Source organism: Schistocerca cancellata, chromosome 11 (genome assembly GCF_023864275.1).
Source record: "Schistocerca cancellata isolate TAMUIC-IGC-003103 chromosome 11, iqSchCanc2.1, whole genome shotgun sequence".
NCBI lineage: Eukaryota > Metazoa > Arthropoda > Insecta > Orthoptera > Acrididae > Schistocerca > Schistocerca cancellata.
In genome coordinates, this window is record NC_064636.1 from 126,087,279 (window position 1) to 126,107,543 (window position 20,265).

At 38.2% G+C, this 20,265-nt stretch overlaps 1 protein-coding gene across 1 annotated transcript in view; it reads left to right on the top strand.

The window, feature by feature from the left end:
• Window positions 1–19,804: 19,804 nt before the first annotated feature.
• Window positions 19,805–20,265, top strand: part of LOC126108695 (ankyrin-3-like) — a 59,645-nt gene continuing 59,184 nt past the window's right edge. The window contains exon 1 of the mRNA XM_049914011.1: window positions 19,805–19,907. The gene's annotated coding sequence lies outside the window, so the exon portion shown is untranslated. The remainder of the gene's footprint in view (window positions 19,908–20,265) is intronic.

A 20,265-nucleotide genomic window follows, 5' to 3' on the forward strand; every position in this document is an offset into this window, starting at 1 on the left:
GCACTTCGGAGAAGCAGTAACCACTACGCCACGCTGGCAAAATGGCTTTGCACAACTCCACAGACTATCCTAGAGCACCTCCCTCCCCAAACCAAATCCCTAATCACACCTGAGGCCGTTTGGCAGGAATGAGAATTTTAATTGAACATTGAGGCATGCAAGGGTAGTGCACACTGTTCTGCAAACCCACTGCAGCAGGGTGGCGTAGTAACCAGCATATCTGCCTAGTGTGCAGGCCAGGCAGGTTCAGATCCTGGCCTTGGTATGAATTTTCATTCATCTCTCCAGTCTACATATATCTGATGTTTCAGACTTGAAGAGATCTCTGGAACCATATACTTTCATTTGATTAAGTGAGGAAATACTTAAATGAATTGGGGAAAAGCAAATTTATGACGCGACTTGACTAAAGGAAGAAACTAGTTGATAGGAGACGTCTTGATGCAATAATGAATTGTCAGTTACATTGTGTAAAGATACGTGGGCAGTGGGGGTAAGAGTTGTGGAAGGAGACCGAGGCTTGAGTAGAGTAGGTACGTTGAAATTGATATAGATTGCTGTAGTTATACAGGAATTAGACCGATGACCTCATCGGAAACAATCAACGGAAGTTGTATAATGATTGTAAGGTAGGACTGAAACTTGAATAAAGGTGGCTGATTTGAGTATATACCAATGCGGGGGGGGGGGGGGGGTGCCCAACGTGTCTTAACGCTCACTCCATGTAATGCGACGTGGGAACAGTGATCGTAACAAGCAAGACGAGTGTCACACCTCGTTAACGACAGCAGGCATCAAACGTATTATTGATTGCTGCTGTCACTGTATATATGGCCATTTCGACACGTTTGCGAGTAAACTTTGCTGAGAGAACCGTATACACTGGACATTTAGCGTTGGTAGCCAGCAGCACACGAGACTGCTGGTCTTCAGCTGTGCCAGACAGCACAGGAACTGGGCAGTAGCCGTCTGGAGGTGCGCCGTTTGGCCCGACGTATCATAGGTCTGCTGCCTCGTCAGATGACGCGAGGCCCTGAGTGCACCGAAGAAGCAACGAGGCGTTCTGCCCGGTACGTGTGGAGGCTGCAGTTCACTCTGGAAGCGGCTCAGTCAGCTTTCGCGGTGTTTCGTGTACCGTTACTCAGGCCCGTTCATTCAGGTTACCGTGAACGTGGACCACCGTGTGTACTTTGGTACATTCTCGGTGTCCAGTTGTTGCCTTTACTGAGCCGTGATTTCCTGCCATGCTATTGGCAGGATAGTTTCTCTGTCGAAGCTACGCACTTTGCGGTGTCCAGGTTGGCCAGCGCCCTCTAATTAGGACGGCCGCGGCTCTGGAGGAGAGGCGGCAGTGAGAGGGGGAAGGAGGCAGCGCGAGCAGCCGGCCGGCGCTCCGTGAACTGCGGGGACGCACCGTGCCGACACTCCGGCGCCTGGGTCTGGCGGAAGCGGCCACCGGCCAACACGGGCTCTGTTTGAGAGCCGCGTCCGACTGGAATCCCGAGGAGAGCGCGGGAATTTACCCTGGCGTGCAAGTTAACGGCGAGCTCCTGCACTAACTTTAAATGGTGAGCCATTTGTCGTAGAACTAGTCATTGCTCCGTGTAGCCTCTTTGATTTTCGCTAGTCATTCCTTAAACCACTTGGATGTGGGTCCGGGATACTTGGTATTGCAAGTCCATCTAACTGAACTGTGCCCTGGTTCTGTTGCTTTACAAGTGTGGCCGATATTCGGCGATTCCTTTTATTACTATTATTGTTAATACGTTAAGTGGTCAATTCAATGAGTCAAAGCTTATTCTCTGTATAATACTTGAGCCGCCAATTTAAACTGGAATTGCCAACTTCATTGTCGCTGGCAACTGTAATAGTAACGACTTTGCATCGTCAAACGGTGCTTTGCTTTTTAAGGATGTGTGCGGATTGTCTGATCATTATCACCTTGAACTAGTTGTGATTTTTAAATTTATCAAACGAAATTTGACGTCACTGGAGATTTTGTAATGAACTATTACTTTAACAGTAACTGTGATTGACACACTATAATGTTTAACACCTCTTCCTGCATTTGGCACTACCCAGTACTTGGCTGTTGGTTTTATATTTTAGTGAACTGTGTATTCTAGAAGCCATTATTGGTTTGCGCAGGCCCTCCTGCGTGTTGGTGTCACTTGAGCTCTCGAGCACGGAATTGAGACGCGCGGCCGATGTGAACGCCAAACGTCGAGAGGGTGCTGACTGGTGTATGGATCTTTCAGGCTATCGTAACATCATATTGACGAATGATTTCCAAAATAGTTAATTCACGTATTTATGAGACCTTGCTATTTGAATATATGTTTTGAAACCAAATAGCTTTTACAAATTGTAATTTTTCATATTCACAAGTGATTAGTGATCTCAGATCTGTAGTTATGTTACGGTTACATTTGTGTAAAGTAATCTTTTATTACTTTAATGTTACGCCCATAAGGCTGTTTTTCTTTAAAAGTATTTTCTTAAGTACTCTCATTGCTTCCATGCAATTGAATAAAGTCTTGTGAAGTTAGCACCCTTTTTTTCAGAAATGTATATTTTTTTCAGAGTTCTTGATAGATATGAAATAGTTCTAGAGTTCTTGGTACAAAATTTCAATAGTTCTGCAAAATTTAGCGAAGAAAACAACAATACTCGAAAAAATATTCGTATCGAAAACATTCTTTGTCAATTTCCGCAAAATGTAAATAAGTATGACAGTTCTGAGCACAGTTCTGAATAGAGCTCCAAGAGTTCTATCGAAAATCCCAGTAACATTTTTTTCTGCAGCTAATAGTTTACGAGATAATTGCAATTTAAGGAGAAAATCTTTTCACTTACTGTGAAGTTGGCACCCTTTTTTTCAGAAATGTATGTTTTTTTCAGAGTTCTTGACAGATAGGCCATAGTTCTAGAGTTCTTTGTACAAAATTTCAATAGTTCTGCAGAATTTAGCGAAGAAAACAACACTACTCGAAAAAATTTTCGTATCGAAAACATTCATTGTCAATTTCCGCAAAATGTAAATAAGTACGACAGTTCTGAGCACAGTTCTGAATAGAGCTCCAAGAGTTCTGTCGAAAATCCCAGTAACATTTTTTTGTGCAGCTAATAGTTTACGAGATAATTGCAATTTAAGGAGAAAATCTTTTCACTTACTGTGAAGTTGGCACCCTTTTTTTCAGAAATATATATTTTTTTCAGAGTTCTTGACAGATAGGCCATAGTTCTAGAGTTCTTTGTACAAAGTTTCAATAGGTCTGCAGAATTTAGCGAAGAAAACAACAATATTCGAAAACATTTTCGTATCGAAAACATTCATTGTCAATTTTCGCAAAAATTAAACTCGTACAACAGTTCTGAGGACAGTTCTGAACAGAACCCCAAGAGCTCTATCGAAAATCCCAATAACATTTTTCTATAGCTATAATAGTTTATGAGATAAATTGATTTAATGTGGGACACACTTTCTCTACAGAAAATATAAATATATTCGTACAACAGTTCTGATGACAGTTCTGGACACCACGTGAAGAGTTCTATCAAATATCCTAGTAGTATATTTTTGTGCAGGTAATAGTTTAAGAGGAAATTGCAACATAATTAAGAACTCTATAAGAGCTCCCACTGTGAAGCTGGCACCCTTTTTTACAGAAATATATATTTTTTTCAGAGTTCTTGATAGATAAGCCATAGTTCTAGAGTTCTTTGTACAAAATTTCAATAGTTCTGCAGAATTTAGCGAAGAAAACAACAGCACTAGTAAAAATTGTGATATCGAAACGATTTTTTGTCGATTTTTGCAAAAAGTAAATTCGTACAACAGTTCTGAGGACAGTTCTCAACAGAGCCCAAATAGTTCTATCGAAAATACAAATAACATTTTTTTTTGTGCAGCTAATAGTTTGCGAGATAAGTGGAATTTAAGGAGAAAGTCTTTTCACTTACTGTGAAGTTGGCACCCATTTTTTCAGAAATGTAATTTTTTTCAGAGTTCTTGATAACCATGCCATAGTTCTAGAGTTCTTTGTACAAAATTTCAATAGTTCTGCAGAATTTAGCGAAGAAAACAACAGCACTAGTAAAAATTGTGATATCGAAACGATTTTTTGTCGATTTCCGCAAAATGTAAATAAGTATGACAGTTCTGAGCACAGTTCTGAATAGAGCTCCAAGAGTTCTATCGAAAATCCCAGTAACATTTTTTTCTGCAGCTAATAGTTTACGAGATAATTGCAATTTAAGGAGAAAATCTTTTCACTTACTGTGAAGTTGGCACCCTTTTTTTCAGAAATGTATGTTTTTTTCAGAGTTCTTGACAGATAGGCCATAGTTCTAGAGTTCTTTGTACAAAATTTCAATAGTTCTGCAGAATTTAGCGAAGAAAACAACACTACTCGAAAAAATTTTCGTATCGAAAACATTCTTTGTCAATTTCCGCAAAATGTAAATAAGTACGACAGTTCTGAGCACAGTTCTGAATAGAGCTCCAAGAGTTCTGTCGAAAATCCCAGTAACATTTTTTTGTGCAGCTAATAGTTTACGAGATAATTGCAATTTAAGGAGAAAATCTTTTCACTTACTGTGAAGTTGGCACCCTTTTTTTCAGAAATATATATTTTTTTCAGAGTTCTTGACAGATAGGCCATAGTTCTAGAGTTCTTTGTACAAAGTTTCAATAGGTCTGCAGAATTTAGCGAAGAAAACAACAATATTCGAAAACATTTTCGTATCGAAAACATTCATTGTCAATTTTCGCAAAAATTAAACTCGTACAACAGTTCTGAGGACAGTTCTGAACAGAACCCCAAGAGCTCTATCGAAAATCCCAATAACATTTTTCTATAGCTATAATAGTTTATGAGATAAATTGATTTAATGTGGGACACACTTTCTCTACAGAAAATATAAATATATTCGTACAACAGTTCTGATGACAGTTCTGGACACCACGTGAAGAGTTCTATCAAATATCCTAGTAGTATATTTTTGTGCAGGTAATAGTTTAAGAGGAAATTGCAACATAATTAAGAACTCTATAAGAGCTCCCACTGTGAAGCTGGCACCCTTTTTTACAGAAATATATATTTTTTTCAGAGTTCTTGATAGATAAGCCATAGTTCTAGAGTTCTTTGTACAAAATTTCAATAGTTCTGCAGAATTTAGCGAAGAAAACAACAGCACTAGTAAAAATTGTGATATCGAAACGATTTTTTGTCGATTTTTGCAAAAAGTAAATTCGTACAACAGTTCTGAGGACAGTTCTCAACAGAGCCCAAATAGTTCTATCGAAAATACAAATAACATTTTTTTTTGTGCAGCTAATAGTTTGCGAGATAAGTGGAATTTAAGGAGAAAGTCTTTTCACTTACTGTGAAGTTGGCACCCATTTTTTCAGAAATGTAATTTTTTTCAGAGTTCTTGATAACCATGCCATAGTTCTAGAGTTCTTTGTACAAAATTTCAATAGTTCTGCAAAATTTAGCGAAGAAAACAACAATACTCGAAAAAATATTCGTATCGAAAACATTCTTTGTCAATTTCCGCAAAATGTAAATAAGTATGACAGTTCTGAGCACAGTTCTGAATAGAGCTCCAAGAGTTCTATCGAAAATCCCAGTAACATTTTTTTCTGCAGCTAATAGTTTACGAGATAATTGCAATTTAAGGAGAAAATCTTTTCACTTACTGTGAAGTTGGCACCCTTTTTTTCAGAAATGTATGTTTTTTTCAGAGTTCTTGACAGATAGGCCATAGTTCTAGAGTTCTTTGTACAAAATTTCAATAGTTCTGCAGAATTTAGCGAAGAAAACAACACTACTCGAAAAAATTTTCGTATCGAAAACATTCTTTGTCAATTTCCGCAAAATGTAAATAAGTACGACAGTTCTGAGCACAGTTCTGAATAGAGCTCCAAGAGTTCTGTCGAAAATCCCAGTAACATTTTTTTGTGCAGCTAATAGTTTACGAGATAATTGCAATTTAAGGAGAAAATCTTTTCACTTACTGTGAAGTTGGCACCCTTTTTTTCAGAAATATATATTTTTTTCAGAGTTCTTGACAGATAGGCCATAGTTCTAGAGTTCTTTGTACAAAGTTTCAATAGGTCTGCAGAATTTAGCGAAGAAAACAACAATATTCGAAAACATTTTCGTATCGAAAACATTCATTGTCAATTTTCGCAAAAATTAAACTCGTACAACAGTTCTGAGGACAGTTCTGAACAGAACCCCAAGAGCTCTATCGAAAATCCCAATAACATTTTTCTATAGCTATAATAGTTTATGAGATAAATTGATTTAATGTGGGACACACTTTCTCTACAGAAAATATAAATATATTCGTACAACAGTTCTGATGACAGTTCTGGACACCACGTGAAGAGTTCTATCAAATATCCTAGTAGTATATTTTTGTGCAGGTAATAGTTTAAGAGGAAATTGCAACATAATTAAGAACTCTATAAGAGCTCCCACTGTGAAGCTGGCACCCTTTTTTACAGAAATATATATTTTTTTCAGAGTTCTTGATAGATAAGCCATAGTTCTAGAGTTCTTTGTACAAAATTTCAATAGTTCTGCAGAATTTAGCGAAGAAAACAACAGCACTAGTAAAAATTGTGATATCGAAACGATTTTTTGTCGATTTTTGCAAAAAGTAAATTCGTACAACAGTTCTGAGGACAGTTCTCAACAGAGCCCAAATAGTTCTATCGAAAATACAAATAACATTTTTTTTTGTGCAGCTAATAGTTTGCGAGATAAGTGGAATTTAAGGAGAAAGTCTTTTCACTTACTGTGAAGTTGGCACCCATTTTTTCAGAAATGTAATTTTTTTCAGAGTTCTTGATAACCATGCCATAGTTCTAGAGTTCTTTGTACAAAATTTCAATAGTTCTGCAGAATTTAGCGAAGAAAACAACAATGTATAACATAGCTGATTCAGGAGCCCTTTCCTTCTGGTACAATTCTTACTGTTGCCACAATAAAACACTTGTGCATAGATTCCAACCGTATTGATCATTACAAAAATATAACCAGTGACCAATGGCGCACATTTCGTGCAGCGTTGTACAAAGCATTCAGCTTATCGGCTGTGAAAATACCACACTTAACGCTATTGTAAAATTTACGATGGATGGCTTCCGTTTATCTACAGTGTCAGCATCTATCGAATTATCTTCATGCAAAAGTGATGCCAGGATCACACATTTCCCCTTTTTAGGTACGAAGGAAACTAGAGTTTAGTCTTGTGGAAGCCCAAAAGGGAACTGTGGGCAGCCCTTCTTTTACTGATATCAAACTCTAGAGAAATCTCACGCTTGTTTTTCTTCATCGTGCCAACAAAAGAAAAATTCTCCCTTCATAGCTCTATTATCATTCCAATACTAGTATACCAGTTGTCCGCTTTCGCATTTCGACCTGACTGATATATATGTTACACAGTCTCAGAACAACATCAAAATGTTTATTGCTCAGTTGGTAAATCCTTCTGGTCGCAACACAGTGTATATTTCCAAATTGTACAGGTTAAATACTTAAGAATCCACAAAATCATAGATTTTAAATCCATATTTGTTTGTTTTGATAGGTACATATTGGTGAAAACTGCACCTTCCTCAGAATCCTTCCAGCTTCTTGTCTACTAGAGCATTTTCTCCGAGGGTATAAGATTTCTGGTTGTTGCGTACAAACACAGTAAATATTTCCCGAATTGCTGTTAGCTTGTCTACTTGTCTCCTTTCATCACGAATAGCGCGACTCTAAAATCTAAGGCACTCCACAATAAATTTGAAACGTTTTAAGTTCATTTCCGAGGTGAAATTTTTCAGTTCCATCCACATCAATTCCACAGAGATCTTCCAGGCTTTATCTGTTACTTTTGTAAACAACAATTAAAAACAAGAGACTGATGAAGACTTTCAATTCAATAACATCTATTGATTTTACCGCTCTCTCACGCTGAAATGAAGCTTTGACGCTCTCAAAATGCTGAATGGAATACAAAACTACAATAGACAAATGTCATCATCTATGAGGCAATTACAGCATCACAATGGCTGCTTTGGCTGCGCCTATTGTCCAGGTAAATTTCTAATAATATTATCCTCTTCGAACAATATGCTTTGGTTTTCTTCAACATGATCTGGTACATCCCACTTAAAATAATAAAATTCCTATAACATAACGCAACCAGGCGCAGTGTATTAATTTGATATCTGACGTTCAGACAGCGGACACTGACGATTAAACAGTTCAAACAGAATTTAAGTGCATTTTACATTATGGATTAGCTTTGCACTACTTACTACGTTGATAAACAAATAAATTAATTGGAGGAGGAGGAGGAGATTAGTGTTTAACGTCCCGTCGACAACGAGGTCATTAGAGACGGAGCGCAAGCTCGGGTGAGGGAAGGATGGGGAAGGAAATCGGCCGTGCCCTTTCAAAGGAACCATCCCAGCATTTACCTGAAGCGATTTAGGGAAATCACGGAAAACCTAAATCAGGATGGCCGGAGACGGGATTGAACCGTCGTCCTCCCGAATGCGAGTCCAGTGTGCTAACCACTGCGCCACCTCGCTCGGTAATAAATTAATTGCTTAAATGAAATACGAAAGGGCACAGTGAATAAAAACGAGCAATCGGCTCATATCTCATCAAGAGAGCATTAGCGTCGATACTGAATCATACAACAATGAAAGGCATACACAGAAAGGAAGCTATAACAGTGAAGGCGCCAGTGCTGCCAATTGTTGACAAATAATTCACAGAATCACACAACAATGAAAGGCATACGGAAAAGGGAAGCTATTAACGAGAAGGCGCCAATACTTCAAATTGTTGAAAAGTAATTTACAGAAAATTTCGACATGTATCAATCTGAATAGCTGCGCCCGATGGAAGGATAATAAAAACTATGATATGTGCCTGAGACCTCTCAAGACCAAAAAATCATAAACAAAGCACAGAAACAACGCAAAAGTCGTGGCACTACATCTGGAAACAATGAACACATGAACTGCGTCTTTTAAACAATCGACAAATGACGTCAGCGAAGCAGTTACAATAGAGGTAGCATGAAAGCTTCGCGCGGTAGCATCAAAGCTAATGACAACAACAGCTGCACTTTTTGGGTGGCGCGCGCGCCGCGTCGTGTGAAGGCGCCCGCCAGCGCTGCATTTCACTCTTTGATCTGCCCCTAATGACTATACGTAACAATACTACTCACTCTCAAGCGAATTATCATTATGCTCGTTCAGTCAGAGCTCTTGTGCAGTCGGTGCCTGTTGTGCAGTCGGTGCTGTTGTGTAAGTGATATTTATGAACCGTAATACCCATAAAAATGTACAATTTACCAGAATTGAAACGTCTTCTCAGCATGGAGGAATTTAAAGTAATCGATGATAGAGGCATTCAATTCACTCCGTCTCATCCGGTCTTCCAAAAACTGTCTGATGCCATGGTCGACATCGGCTCGAAAATGTCTTCAAAACATATTTACACAACAATTAAAGAAGATCACCATGGTCTGCTTACTTTTGTTAGAAACACCTTCAGGCTGGAATGTTTCGTTGAAGAAATAGACGACGACAGCAAAGATGAGTCATGGAGTGTTTTTGGTTCTTCGTGCAACAAGGACATGACAAAGCAATTTGACTTACTACTGTCAGCAGAAAAATGGTCTTCCATAAAACCAACAAAGAGGAAACTTTGAAAGCCTTCAAGACTGGAAATAGGGAAATGGACCGATTTGATGACTGATAAAATTTATGAACATCACAAAACTCCATGTGCCTTTTCTTTCAAATATGCGAAAGTGTGTGAAAGTTCAAAGTACTTCTTGAAGATCAAAGGAAGATGTACAGAATGCGGAGCCACTTTCGAAGGGATTACTCTGAAGAAGCGAAAAAAGGACAACGATATTATTCTGAACTGCAGACTTTCAAACTTTTCAGATGATAGTAATCACCTGAAAAGAAGACAACTTCGTGGCACGAGAAGACAACAGATAGCTGCTAAACTGGTTGATTACAGGATGCCTGCAACTCTTTGGCGAAATGATGAAGCGAAAAATATGTCTTTCGGAGACATGATTCCTCCAAATTTACTAAATGCTGATATCTTGAGAAAGGCTAAAGAACACGAAAGGGACAAACGATTTAGTATAACAACGAGTAAGCCTTTTGAAAACCTGTAAATCGCAAAGCATACAACCCATCGGGACGAAATTCACGCAGTCGGATTGGACCCATTCTTCTGTATATATTGGCTGAAAGATCAAAGTCAGTTGCACAAATATTGTCATCAAATCAATAGCAGTGTATACGATTCAATAGATGCTACAGGTGGCGTTGCATTTCGAGTTATTTCACGATTTGGGGATCTGTCAAACAGGGCTGACTGTGTGTAAATTAAGTCAAAGTACATATTCCTGTACCAGTACATGTGCATCCGCGAAGTAAACGTCACTAGTAAAGATCCAAATATCGTCAATCGATCATCAATCAGTTGCCCAACTTATCAGATGATATCCTCTAGGCATGACGCATCATTCTTGTCATTTTTCTTTATGGAAATCGTCAGATCTGGAGCTCCCATACCAAAAATCATGGTAACTGATTTTGGTAAGGCTTTGTTGGTTGCCATTTCTAGTACAATAGCCAATTGCTCGGACTTAACAGATTATTTGAATAGGTGTTATAGTCATATTGTTTTGCATGAAAGAGTAATTCTACCCTCGTGTTGTTTGAGAACAGTTTTAAACCATTTTATGGTCATGATTTCGAGGTGGAAATGCTTCTCAAGAAGTAAACCACAAGTCAAACAACTTTATCTTCGAGTTTTGGCCGATATTTGCATGATGATACATTTTCGTGATATTGAAAGTGCTTTGCACTCACTTTTGGTTGTTGCGTTGAGTGAACGTCTTGGTACTGATGAGTGCGGTCAAGAATATTCATCAATAGAACATCAGCGCCATCTTGACATCACTATCAGAGGTGGTCCACGTCATTCATATATTGACGAAAAGAAAGATGATGACAGGAAAACTGATGATGTTAAAAACAATGATGACTGTCTTTTGGAATCAATGTTGAACTCTAAGGAATCTACTGCAAACTCATGGGTTGATAAGGCAAAACGTATCTACAATGAAGCTGAAGTCATCACGAATCAGACTAATGATGACCATCTCTTTGATGTGAATCAGTACAACATTCCTAATGCTGCAGAGTTGCTGAAAGAGTTGATGAACTATATACGACTGTGAACAGCTGTGATGTATCCTTCTTCCCATATTCCATTATCTATTCGTTCATCAGCAGCGATGGAAGGACAATTTTCATAATTATAGACAATAGGCTTTGACAAGCTGGCTTCACGAGTAGACAAATTCATTTTTCAACATTTGAAGTGGCTGCATGAGGAAACAAAACTGTTAGCGCTACTTATGATGGAAAAAGAAGATTCAAAGCAAACTGTGAAGCACAAACTAACTGAAGCATCATTGCCTTACCATGAAGAAGAAAACTGGAGAGGTAAAAATAAGAAGCTGAAGATAACAAACCCCAAAAGCAATCATATACTCGATAATTCTGAGAGCACACTGAACAATACCTTACGAAGTGAGACCCAACACGAAGATGGCAATGAGACAGAGTTAGACAAAATTTTAATAGTTTTGAATACAGATTTTCTCCTACTTCGAGCTCACTTATTATGAATGCGGAGAACAACAGTCAAGAGTGATAGTGTGTGTTTTCAGCGCTCTTCAGATAATAATTTACTGCCCGATTTGGACTCTAAAGAGATATTTCATTCCACAAAAGACTATCAAGAATCATACTTCACCAGGGATGTCACTGAAATTTCATCCTGTGGTTCGAAAACAGAAGAAAACAGAGAGGCCTGTAACAATAAAATGGAGGAGAGTGCAATGCTGAAAAAGCTTCAAAATGAAAACGTTGTCACCTCGAGCATACAAGCTAAGAGCAAGAAAAAACTACTTAGATGATTGCCCAAACTGGAATTCGACTAAGAAATTCATAGATATTAATTTGCCACTTTTCCTAAATAGGTCCTCAAGCAAATTCAAATCTGCTACCTACAACTTGAAGGGAACGTGCGGTTTCGATTCTCTGATGACCTTATTCATGCAAGCAATATCACTCAGTGATGATTTCAAAAGTAAAATTCAAATGGTGGGCCATCCACTTTTGGATCTGGCTTTGGATGTTTTGGACAAACAAATTATAAACTCCCAGCATTTTAGGCAGAGATTTGATATTTTATATGTGATACCGTTCCTAAAAAAAGGAGTAATCTCTCGAAAAATGTTGTCTCTGAATGCAGGAATTATACGAGAAAATATTAAAAGATATCCTGATTTGTAACAAAAATACATCGTGTCTGACGTGCCTAAATTTATGCTATGTGAAACGACATTATATTTCCATTGATACGTATGTTCTTTTCAGACTTGGTTATAATTTCATGCAAGAGGCTGTAGATGCAACAAATGGAGTTCTAAAGACTATTTAAAATGCAAGAAATGTAAAGGAGAAGCAGTCGAAGAAAAGAAATTCGGATGTTACTTGATGATGGATACTAGTATAACAATTTGTCAACTAACAGAAGATCAGTTTCCTCCGAATCAAAGGAAGAAATGTGTTTTGCAAACGATCACGAAAGTAATCGTAGTCAACAATCAAGAGTACACTCTCGTTGGAGCCATTCATTCTAATATCTCCATCAAACACTACACGGCATATGTCTTCGACGGAACCTACTGGAAGCAGTACGATGGCGTGTATAAAGATGTACAGAAAGTTTCAAAAGAAACGATAATTTCTCCGCACCTGTTCATGTATGTCACGACAGGAAAATTTTCAAATGGCAGCTACAAGACCGACGAGACGAAACAAGTAATTCCTACATAGGAACTTTGCTTTATAAGGTAAGCTATTGCTAAAAGTTGGTATCTAAATATTACAAATACAGCTCTTATGTTAAATCTTAGTATCTTTGTTTCTGGTATCACAGCCTCCTGTTTCGGTTACTAGAATAAGAGCATTTTATGCCCTAAATTTCACGTATATATTTTTTGTACTTATTTTTCTTAGTTGTTTCACACCTCATAAATTCTATGCTTATTTATTACTGAATTCCCTACATATGTACTTCCTTCTAGGTTTTAGTGTATCCTGAAGAAGAGCTGTTAACGGGAACTGTACATCACAGCCTGTAGTTTTTACTGGTACTTTGAAATTTAGTAATGCAAGACTGTCAATAGATTCAGGAATGAAACTTTTATCAAAGAATTGGTATATTGTGAGCTCCAGGTGAAAAAAATTGTAAATCTGTGGAATACACTGTGCAGTGAATATTGATGTTTTCTTACATACTGAATTACACGTAAATGTTATTTTAGGTTCAATGTACTTAACGCTATTCCAAATAAAAGATAAAAAACAAATTTTATTCTTTGAATTATTACATTGTTGAACAGCAAACCAGTAATATTTACGTTTCATGTTTTGATTATTTAAAAAAAATGTATTTTAAGAGTAAATTTTTCCTCCTAATGATTTAAGAACATAATATGAGATACTGCAGCTTAAAATACTTAATCCATTGTTGAATAATGTGGTTCAGTGTGTAGGCAAGCACTATATTATTATTCATCCATAGCTTTGTTTATGTAGCTTTAATAGTGGATGAGATACCGGTAACAGTATCTCGGTATTCAAACACGTTGATTACAGAAAACTGAAACTAAAGATTTGTATGTCATTCTCTTCTCAATGACGACATTGCAAACCATTCCTGCTCCATAATCTTGTTGATACCTTTCGTGTCCTTTTCATTTTCTTTATTTTTACTTCTTTTCTTTGTTATTGTGGCCTCCTTTTCATGCTTTCAGCAGCTTTTTCAGATTATGTGACATGTTGCCTGTCCGCCCATACCAGCACAATGTTCATGTTGTTCCTAGTTTTGATGCCTGTTCTGCTCATTGTTTTTAATCTTTACTACACCAGGCCAGCCAGAGTGGCCCAGCCGTTCTAGGCGCTACAGTCTGGAACCGCACGACCGCTTCGGTCGCAGGTTCGAATCCTGCCTCTGGCATGGATGAGTGTGATGTCCTTAGGTTAGTTAGGTTTACGTAGTTCTAAGTTCTAGGGGACTGATTACCTCAGAAGGTAAGTCCCATAGCACTCAGAGCCATTTGAACCATTTTTACTCCACCATTAAAACAAATTGCTACTGTTGAAACGCATTCTGATTTTGTTTTATGGCATGTAAACATTTTTCCTGCACATACGAGAGTCGACAGGTTCTTCAAAGATATTACATAAACGAGTTTCTACGGAAACTGCGGCGCCCAAATTAAACAAAATGACATTTAAGCATCAGAATGACAAGGTACTGTACATGAAGTGTATATTTTTAGAATCAGGAAGAACCAGAAGAATTTTATTACGTAAAACTGTTATTGTTTTGAGCTCTCATGACATCCAGGACCCACTAACAGCCAAAAATATGCCCAGGACCCTCACGGATGAAAGTTAGGTGGCAACATCACCAGACGCTAGGATACATAAAAACATGTGCTGTGTGTAACGAATAAATTTGAAATTGCTATCGTTAATATTGTTGCAAACATTTGTTCTAGGTAGAAAGGAAGTGTGGAAGTTTGATGAGTTACACTACAGTGAGAGTCAAAAGTCTTTTCAATGTATAGAAATGTAAGTATATTTAAATGAATATATTGTACAAACGAACTAAGTAGTACGTTTAAATCGTAATTCAGTACATGACTGATAGAGGCGTTATTATGTTGAGGGAATAAAGTATTAACGTTACTAAGGAGTTCGAAATTTGTAAACAAGAACCTCGTTTATTTGGTCCTCACTAATCCGGATTTCCGGTTTATCCTGATTCATGACTGATAGAGGCGTTATTATGTTGAGGGAATAAAGTATTAACGTTACTAAGGAGTTCGAAATTTGTAAACAAGAACCTCGTTTATTTGGTCCTCACTAATCCGGATTTCCGGTTTATCCTGATTCATATTTCGTGTGCCTTAGTATTTTTCTCTTTTTTCTTATAAAACGAAGATACGTAGTAGGTGAGGTACATAGGCTGCTTATCACTAGGCCGCTAATTTAGTCTAGTACTGAGTGATAAAGGAGCTCAGAGTGTTTGAATGACATTGTTTCTCAAGTATTGTACATTAATACAGCGGTGTATTGGTGTCCATCAAATAAGTTGCATAGTAACCACGCCAACCGCACTCCACCAGAGCTCATTGTACCTCTGGTGCGCTTCTCGACAGGTGTGACACCACCTGGTTAATGGCGTGTGTGAATGTATCTGCCCTCTCAGCCATCTGTTTTGCACTGACGAGCCTTCTCTCTTTGAACCATCAAAGCGTGCACATCCCACGCTTCCACCTACAGTTACTACAATCAGTCTTAATAAGGTGTACCGGCATTTGTACAGTGCTGAACATTTAGACTTTTTGTATTTAGTAGAATATATATCCGGATTTTCGGTTATCCGGATTACTTCCGCTCCCACGTAGTCCGGATAAAAGAGCTTCTTGTGTACCACACTGCACATTGTAACATTGTTTATGTCTCACATAATTCCAAAATAATAGTGAGAATTTACGATCCGTCCTCATAGCTGTACTTCTAGCAGTACCTCATCTCCTGCTTTCCCAATTTCGCAGAAGTTGTCCTACGAAAATTGCAGAAGTAGCACTCCTGGAAGAAAGGATATTGTGACGATGTTCCTTCGTCACAGCCTGGGGTTAGAGACCCGGCCCGGCACACAGTTTTTATCTGCCAGTAAGTTTCACATCGGCGCACACCCACTGCAGAGTGAACACACAATCTATTTCATAATCTATTGGCACCATAAAAATGTTATGAGGGTTTTTAAAAGAACTCTTTCGGTGCTATCCAGAACTGTCAGCAAAAGGGTTGTGCCAATTTATTATAATGTAGACCAAGTGGATCTCTCGTAAATGATATTATCTCATTAATTGTTATCCCCACAAAAAATGTTATTACAGTTTTCGGTAGAACTCTTAGGGTCCTATTAATAAATGCCATCAGACCTTTTTTACGAATTTATTACTTTTACATGACAAAAGTGAGTCCCACATTAATTATCTCACATAATGTCATCGTCATGAAAAATGTTATTATAGTTTTTGGTAAAACTCTGTAGGTGCTATTTAGAACTGTCATCAGAACTATTCTACGAATTTTATTTTCGTAGGGAAAGTGAGTATCAGATTAAAACAATTATCGTATAAACTATTATCGCCACAAAATTGTTTTTATCAGTTTCAATACAACTCTTTGGGTGCTATCGAGAACTGCCAATAGAACTGTTGTACAAATTTATTTTTTCCAGACTGACAAATAATTTTTTACTATACCAAAATTTTGCCCAGTTATTGTTTTCTACCCGAAATTCTGCAGAACTACTCGTGTTTTGAGCAGGGTCATCTAGAACTATTGCATACATATAAAGAACTATGAAAGAAATGTATATTTCTCGTAAAAGGGGTGCCAACTTCACGGGAAATGCTGATAAGCATTGCTTATTGAATGCAGTTACTACGTAAACAATTACTTGCACAGAATATGTTACCAGTATTTTCGATAGAACTCTTACATCGCTATTCAGAGCTGTCATGAGAACATACGAATAGACATAATTTTTTTTAGAGTAAGTGAACCCCACAATTAATCAATTATCTTACAAACTATTATAACCACAAAAAATGTTATTATGATTATCGATAGAAGTCTTGGGGTGTTATCCAGAACTGTTCATCAAAACTGTTGCACGAATTAATTTTTTTCTGTGGATACAGTAGGTCTACCATCAAAGCAGTTACCGTATAAACTATCATCGCCACAAAGAGATGTTATTAGGATTTTCGATAGAGCTCTTGGTGTTCTGTTCAGAACTGTTGTACGAATTTATTTTTCTCGAAAATTGACAAAGAATGTTTTCGATACGAAAAATTTTTTCGAATTTTGTTGTTTTCTTCGCAAAATTCTGCAGAACTATTCAAATTTTGTACAAAGAACTCTAGAACTATGGCATTTCTATCAAGAACTCTGAAAAATATGTACATTTCTAAAACAAAAAAGGATGCCAAATTCACAGTAAGTGAAGAGGTTTCCTCCTTAAATTGCAATTATCTCGTAACCTATCAGCTGCACAAAAACTGTTATTAGGATATTCGGTAGAACTATTGGGGTTCTGTTCAGAACTGTCCTCAGAACTGTTGTACGAATTTACTTTTCGCGAAAATTAACAAAGAATGTTTGCTATACGAAAATTTTTTCGAGTATTGTTGTTTTCTTCGTTAAATTCTGCAGAACTATTGAAATTTTGTACAAAGAACTCTAGAACTATGGCATATTTATCAAGAACTCTGAAAAAAATATACATTTCTGAAAAAAAGGGTGCCAACTTCACAGTAAGTGAAAAGACTTTCTCCTTAAATTGCAATTATCTCACAAACTATTAGCTGCACAAAAAAATGTTATTTGTATTTTCGATAGAACTATTGGGGCTCTGTTGAGAACTGTCCTCAGAACTGTTGTACGAATTTACTTTTTGCAAAAATCGACAAAAATCGTTTCGATACCTCAATTTTTACGAGTGCTGTTGTTTTCTTCGCTAAATTCTGCAGAACTATTGAAATTTTGTACAAAGAACTCTAGAATTATGGCTTATCTATCAAGAACTCTGAAAAAATATATATTTCTGTAAAAAAGGGTGCCAGCTTCACAGTGGGAGCTCTTATAGAGTTCTTAATTATGTTGCAATTTCCTCTTAAACTATTACCTGCACAAAAATATACTACCAGGATTTTCGATAGAACTCTTCACGTGGTGTCCAGAACTGTCATCAGAACTGTTGTACGAATATATTTATATTTTCTGTAGAGAAAGTGTGTCCCACATTAAATCAATTTATCTCATAAACTATTATAGCCATAGAAAAATGTTATTGGGATTTTCGATAGAGCTCTTGGGGTTCTGTTCAGAACTGTCCTCAGAGCTGTTGTACGAGTTTAATTTCTGCGAAAATTGACAATGAATGTTTTCGATACGAAAATGTTTTCGAATATTGTTGTTTTCTTCGCTAAATTCTGCAGAACTATTGAAATTTTGTACAAAGAACTCTAGAACTAGGGCCTATCTGTCAAGAACTCTGAAAAAAACATACATTTCTGAAAAAAAGGGTGCCAACTTCACAGTAAGTGAAAAGATTTTCTCCTTAAATTGCAATTATCTCGTAAACTATTAGCTGCACAAAAAAATGTTACTGGGATTTTCGACAGAACTCTTGGAGCTCTATTCAGAACTGTGCTCAGAACTGTCGTACTTATTTACATTTTGCGGAAATTGACAAAGAATGTTTTCGATACGAAAATTTTTTCGAGTATTGTTGTTTTCTTCGCTAAATTCTGCAGAACTATTGAAATTTTGTACAAAGAACTCTAGAACTATTTCATATCTATCAAGAACTCTGAAAAAAATATACATTTCTGAAAAAAAGGGTGCTAACTTCACACGACTATTGAATAATCGGTGTAGAGCACCGTAATTTTCAAATACTAATTAATCATTGTGTTGTCACCAGTGCTCTGTTTTAATTAACGTGGTAAAAATAAGTTTTTCTATCCTCAAATAGGGTCAGCATTCCACTCCAGAAGCCCATGTGCCCTGCTTACTAATCTACCACCTTACCACTTACTTCTCCACTTCCTGATGAGCGTGCTGTAGACACTGAAAAATTCAAATGGCTCTGAGCACTATGGGACTTAATAGCTATGGTCATCAGTCCCCTAGAACTTAGAACTAATTAAACCTAACTAACCTAAGGACACCACACAACACCCAGCCATCACGAGGTAGAGAAAATCCCTGACCCCGCCGGGAATCGAACCCGGGAACCCGGGCGTGGGAAGCGAGAACGCTACCGCACGACCACGAGATGCGGGCTGTAGACACTCCCGTTTGTATAGATTACAACAGGTGTGTTGACAGAAATTAACAGATAGTTCCCTCTTTTGACGAACGCTCTTGAACCCAATCACATATGGTGTCATTAAATCAATCGATCTTAGTCCCATAGAAATGCGTGTCTACGAGTTCTTGGGACAGTGTGTGATCGCAGATCACCCCCGACAAGTAGCTCTACAGATGTAGTCACCATTTGGTGCAGATCATACGAAATCCGCGAACTTTCTTCGCCGCCGAACGGAGGCCACTGCCAAGGGTGGACGCAATTTTGACGGTATTTGCATCCCCAGGTTCGAATCCTGCCTGGGGCATGGGTGTGTGTGATGTCCTTAGGTCAGTTAGGTTTAAGTAGTTCTATGTTCTAGGGTACTGATGACCTCAGAAGTTAAGCCCATAGTGCTCAGAGCCATTTGAACCATTGCATCTTCAGGGCGTGCTTCTCAGGGGACGGACTGGAACGGGCTCTGATGTGAGCACCCTGCGGTGAGCAGGTACCTGGCTATCACGGAGTCGTTTTGGAAGATGCCGCGAGGTCAGAATGAGCAGCAGAGCGGTTGCCATAGTTATCTCGTGCCCTTGAGGTCAGTGCTGCGAGGCGTTGCGCAAGAATACTTTCAATGTCGGACGTCAGGAAAGTTTGACTATGCTTGAGGGGGAGGGGGGGGGTTGAGAGGCGGAGGGGTTCTGGAGCAGAGGGCAGACTGCGGACAGAGTAGGTGGGATGTGTCAACCCAGTCCAGCAGTGGCCAAGATATGGATAAAAGGCTGTCTTCACGACAGCCCAATACACTGGCTGCAGCGGCACAGAGCAGAACTCACACACCTGGTAAGTCTCTATGTGTTTCTTCCACCACTGTGCGGTGTGCTGAGCGTATCACTTTCCTCGACTTGACGGTCTTCTGTTCTCAATGGTACCCTCCTTAAAATCGGTATCTATGAAAACGAGAGTAGCTAGAGGTGGTACCGAGTTTTAATGCAATTTTCTCAAATGTTGCTACCACCTCTAGCGCAATAGCTCTTGATATGCATTCCGGTATCGTTTCACGTCATCTACTCATTTCGGCAGCTACTCACTGCTACGGCACAGTCTACGTAACGGCGCCACTGGCCACACTAACTATTGTTACATGTTGTGTGCCGCAGAAACAGGTTCCCGAGCGCATGCTACTTTCGATGCAAACTTG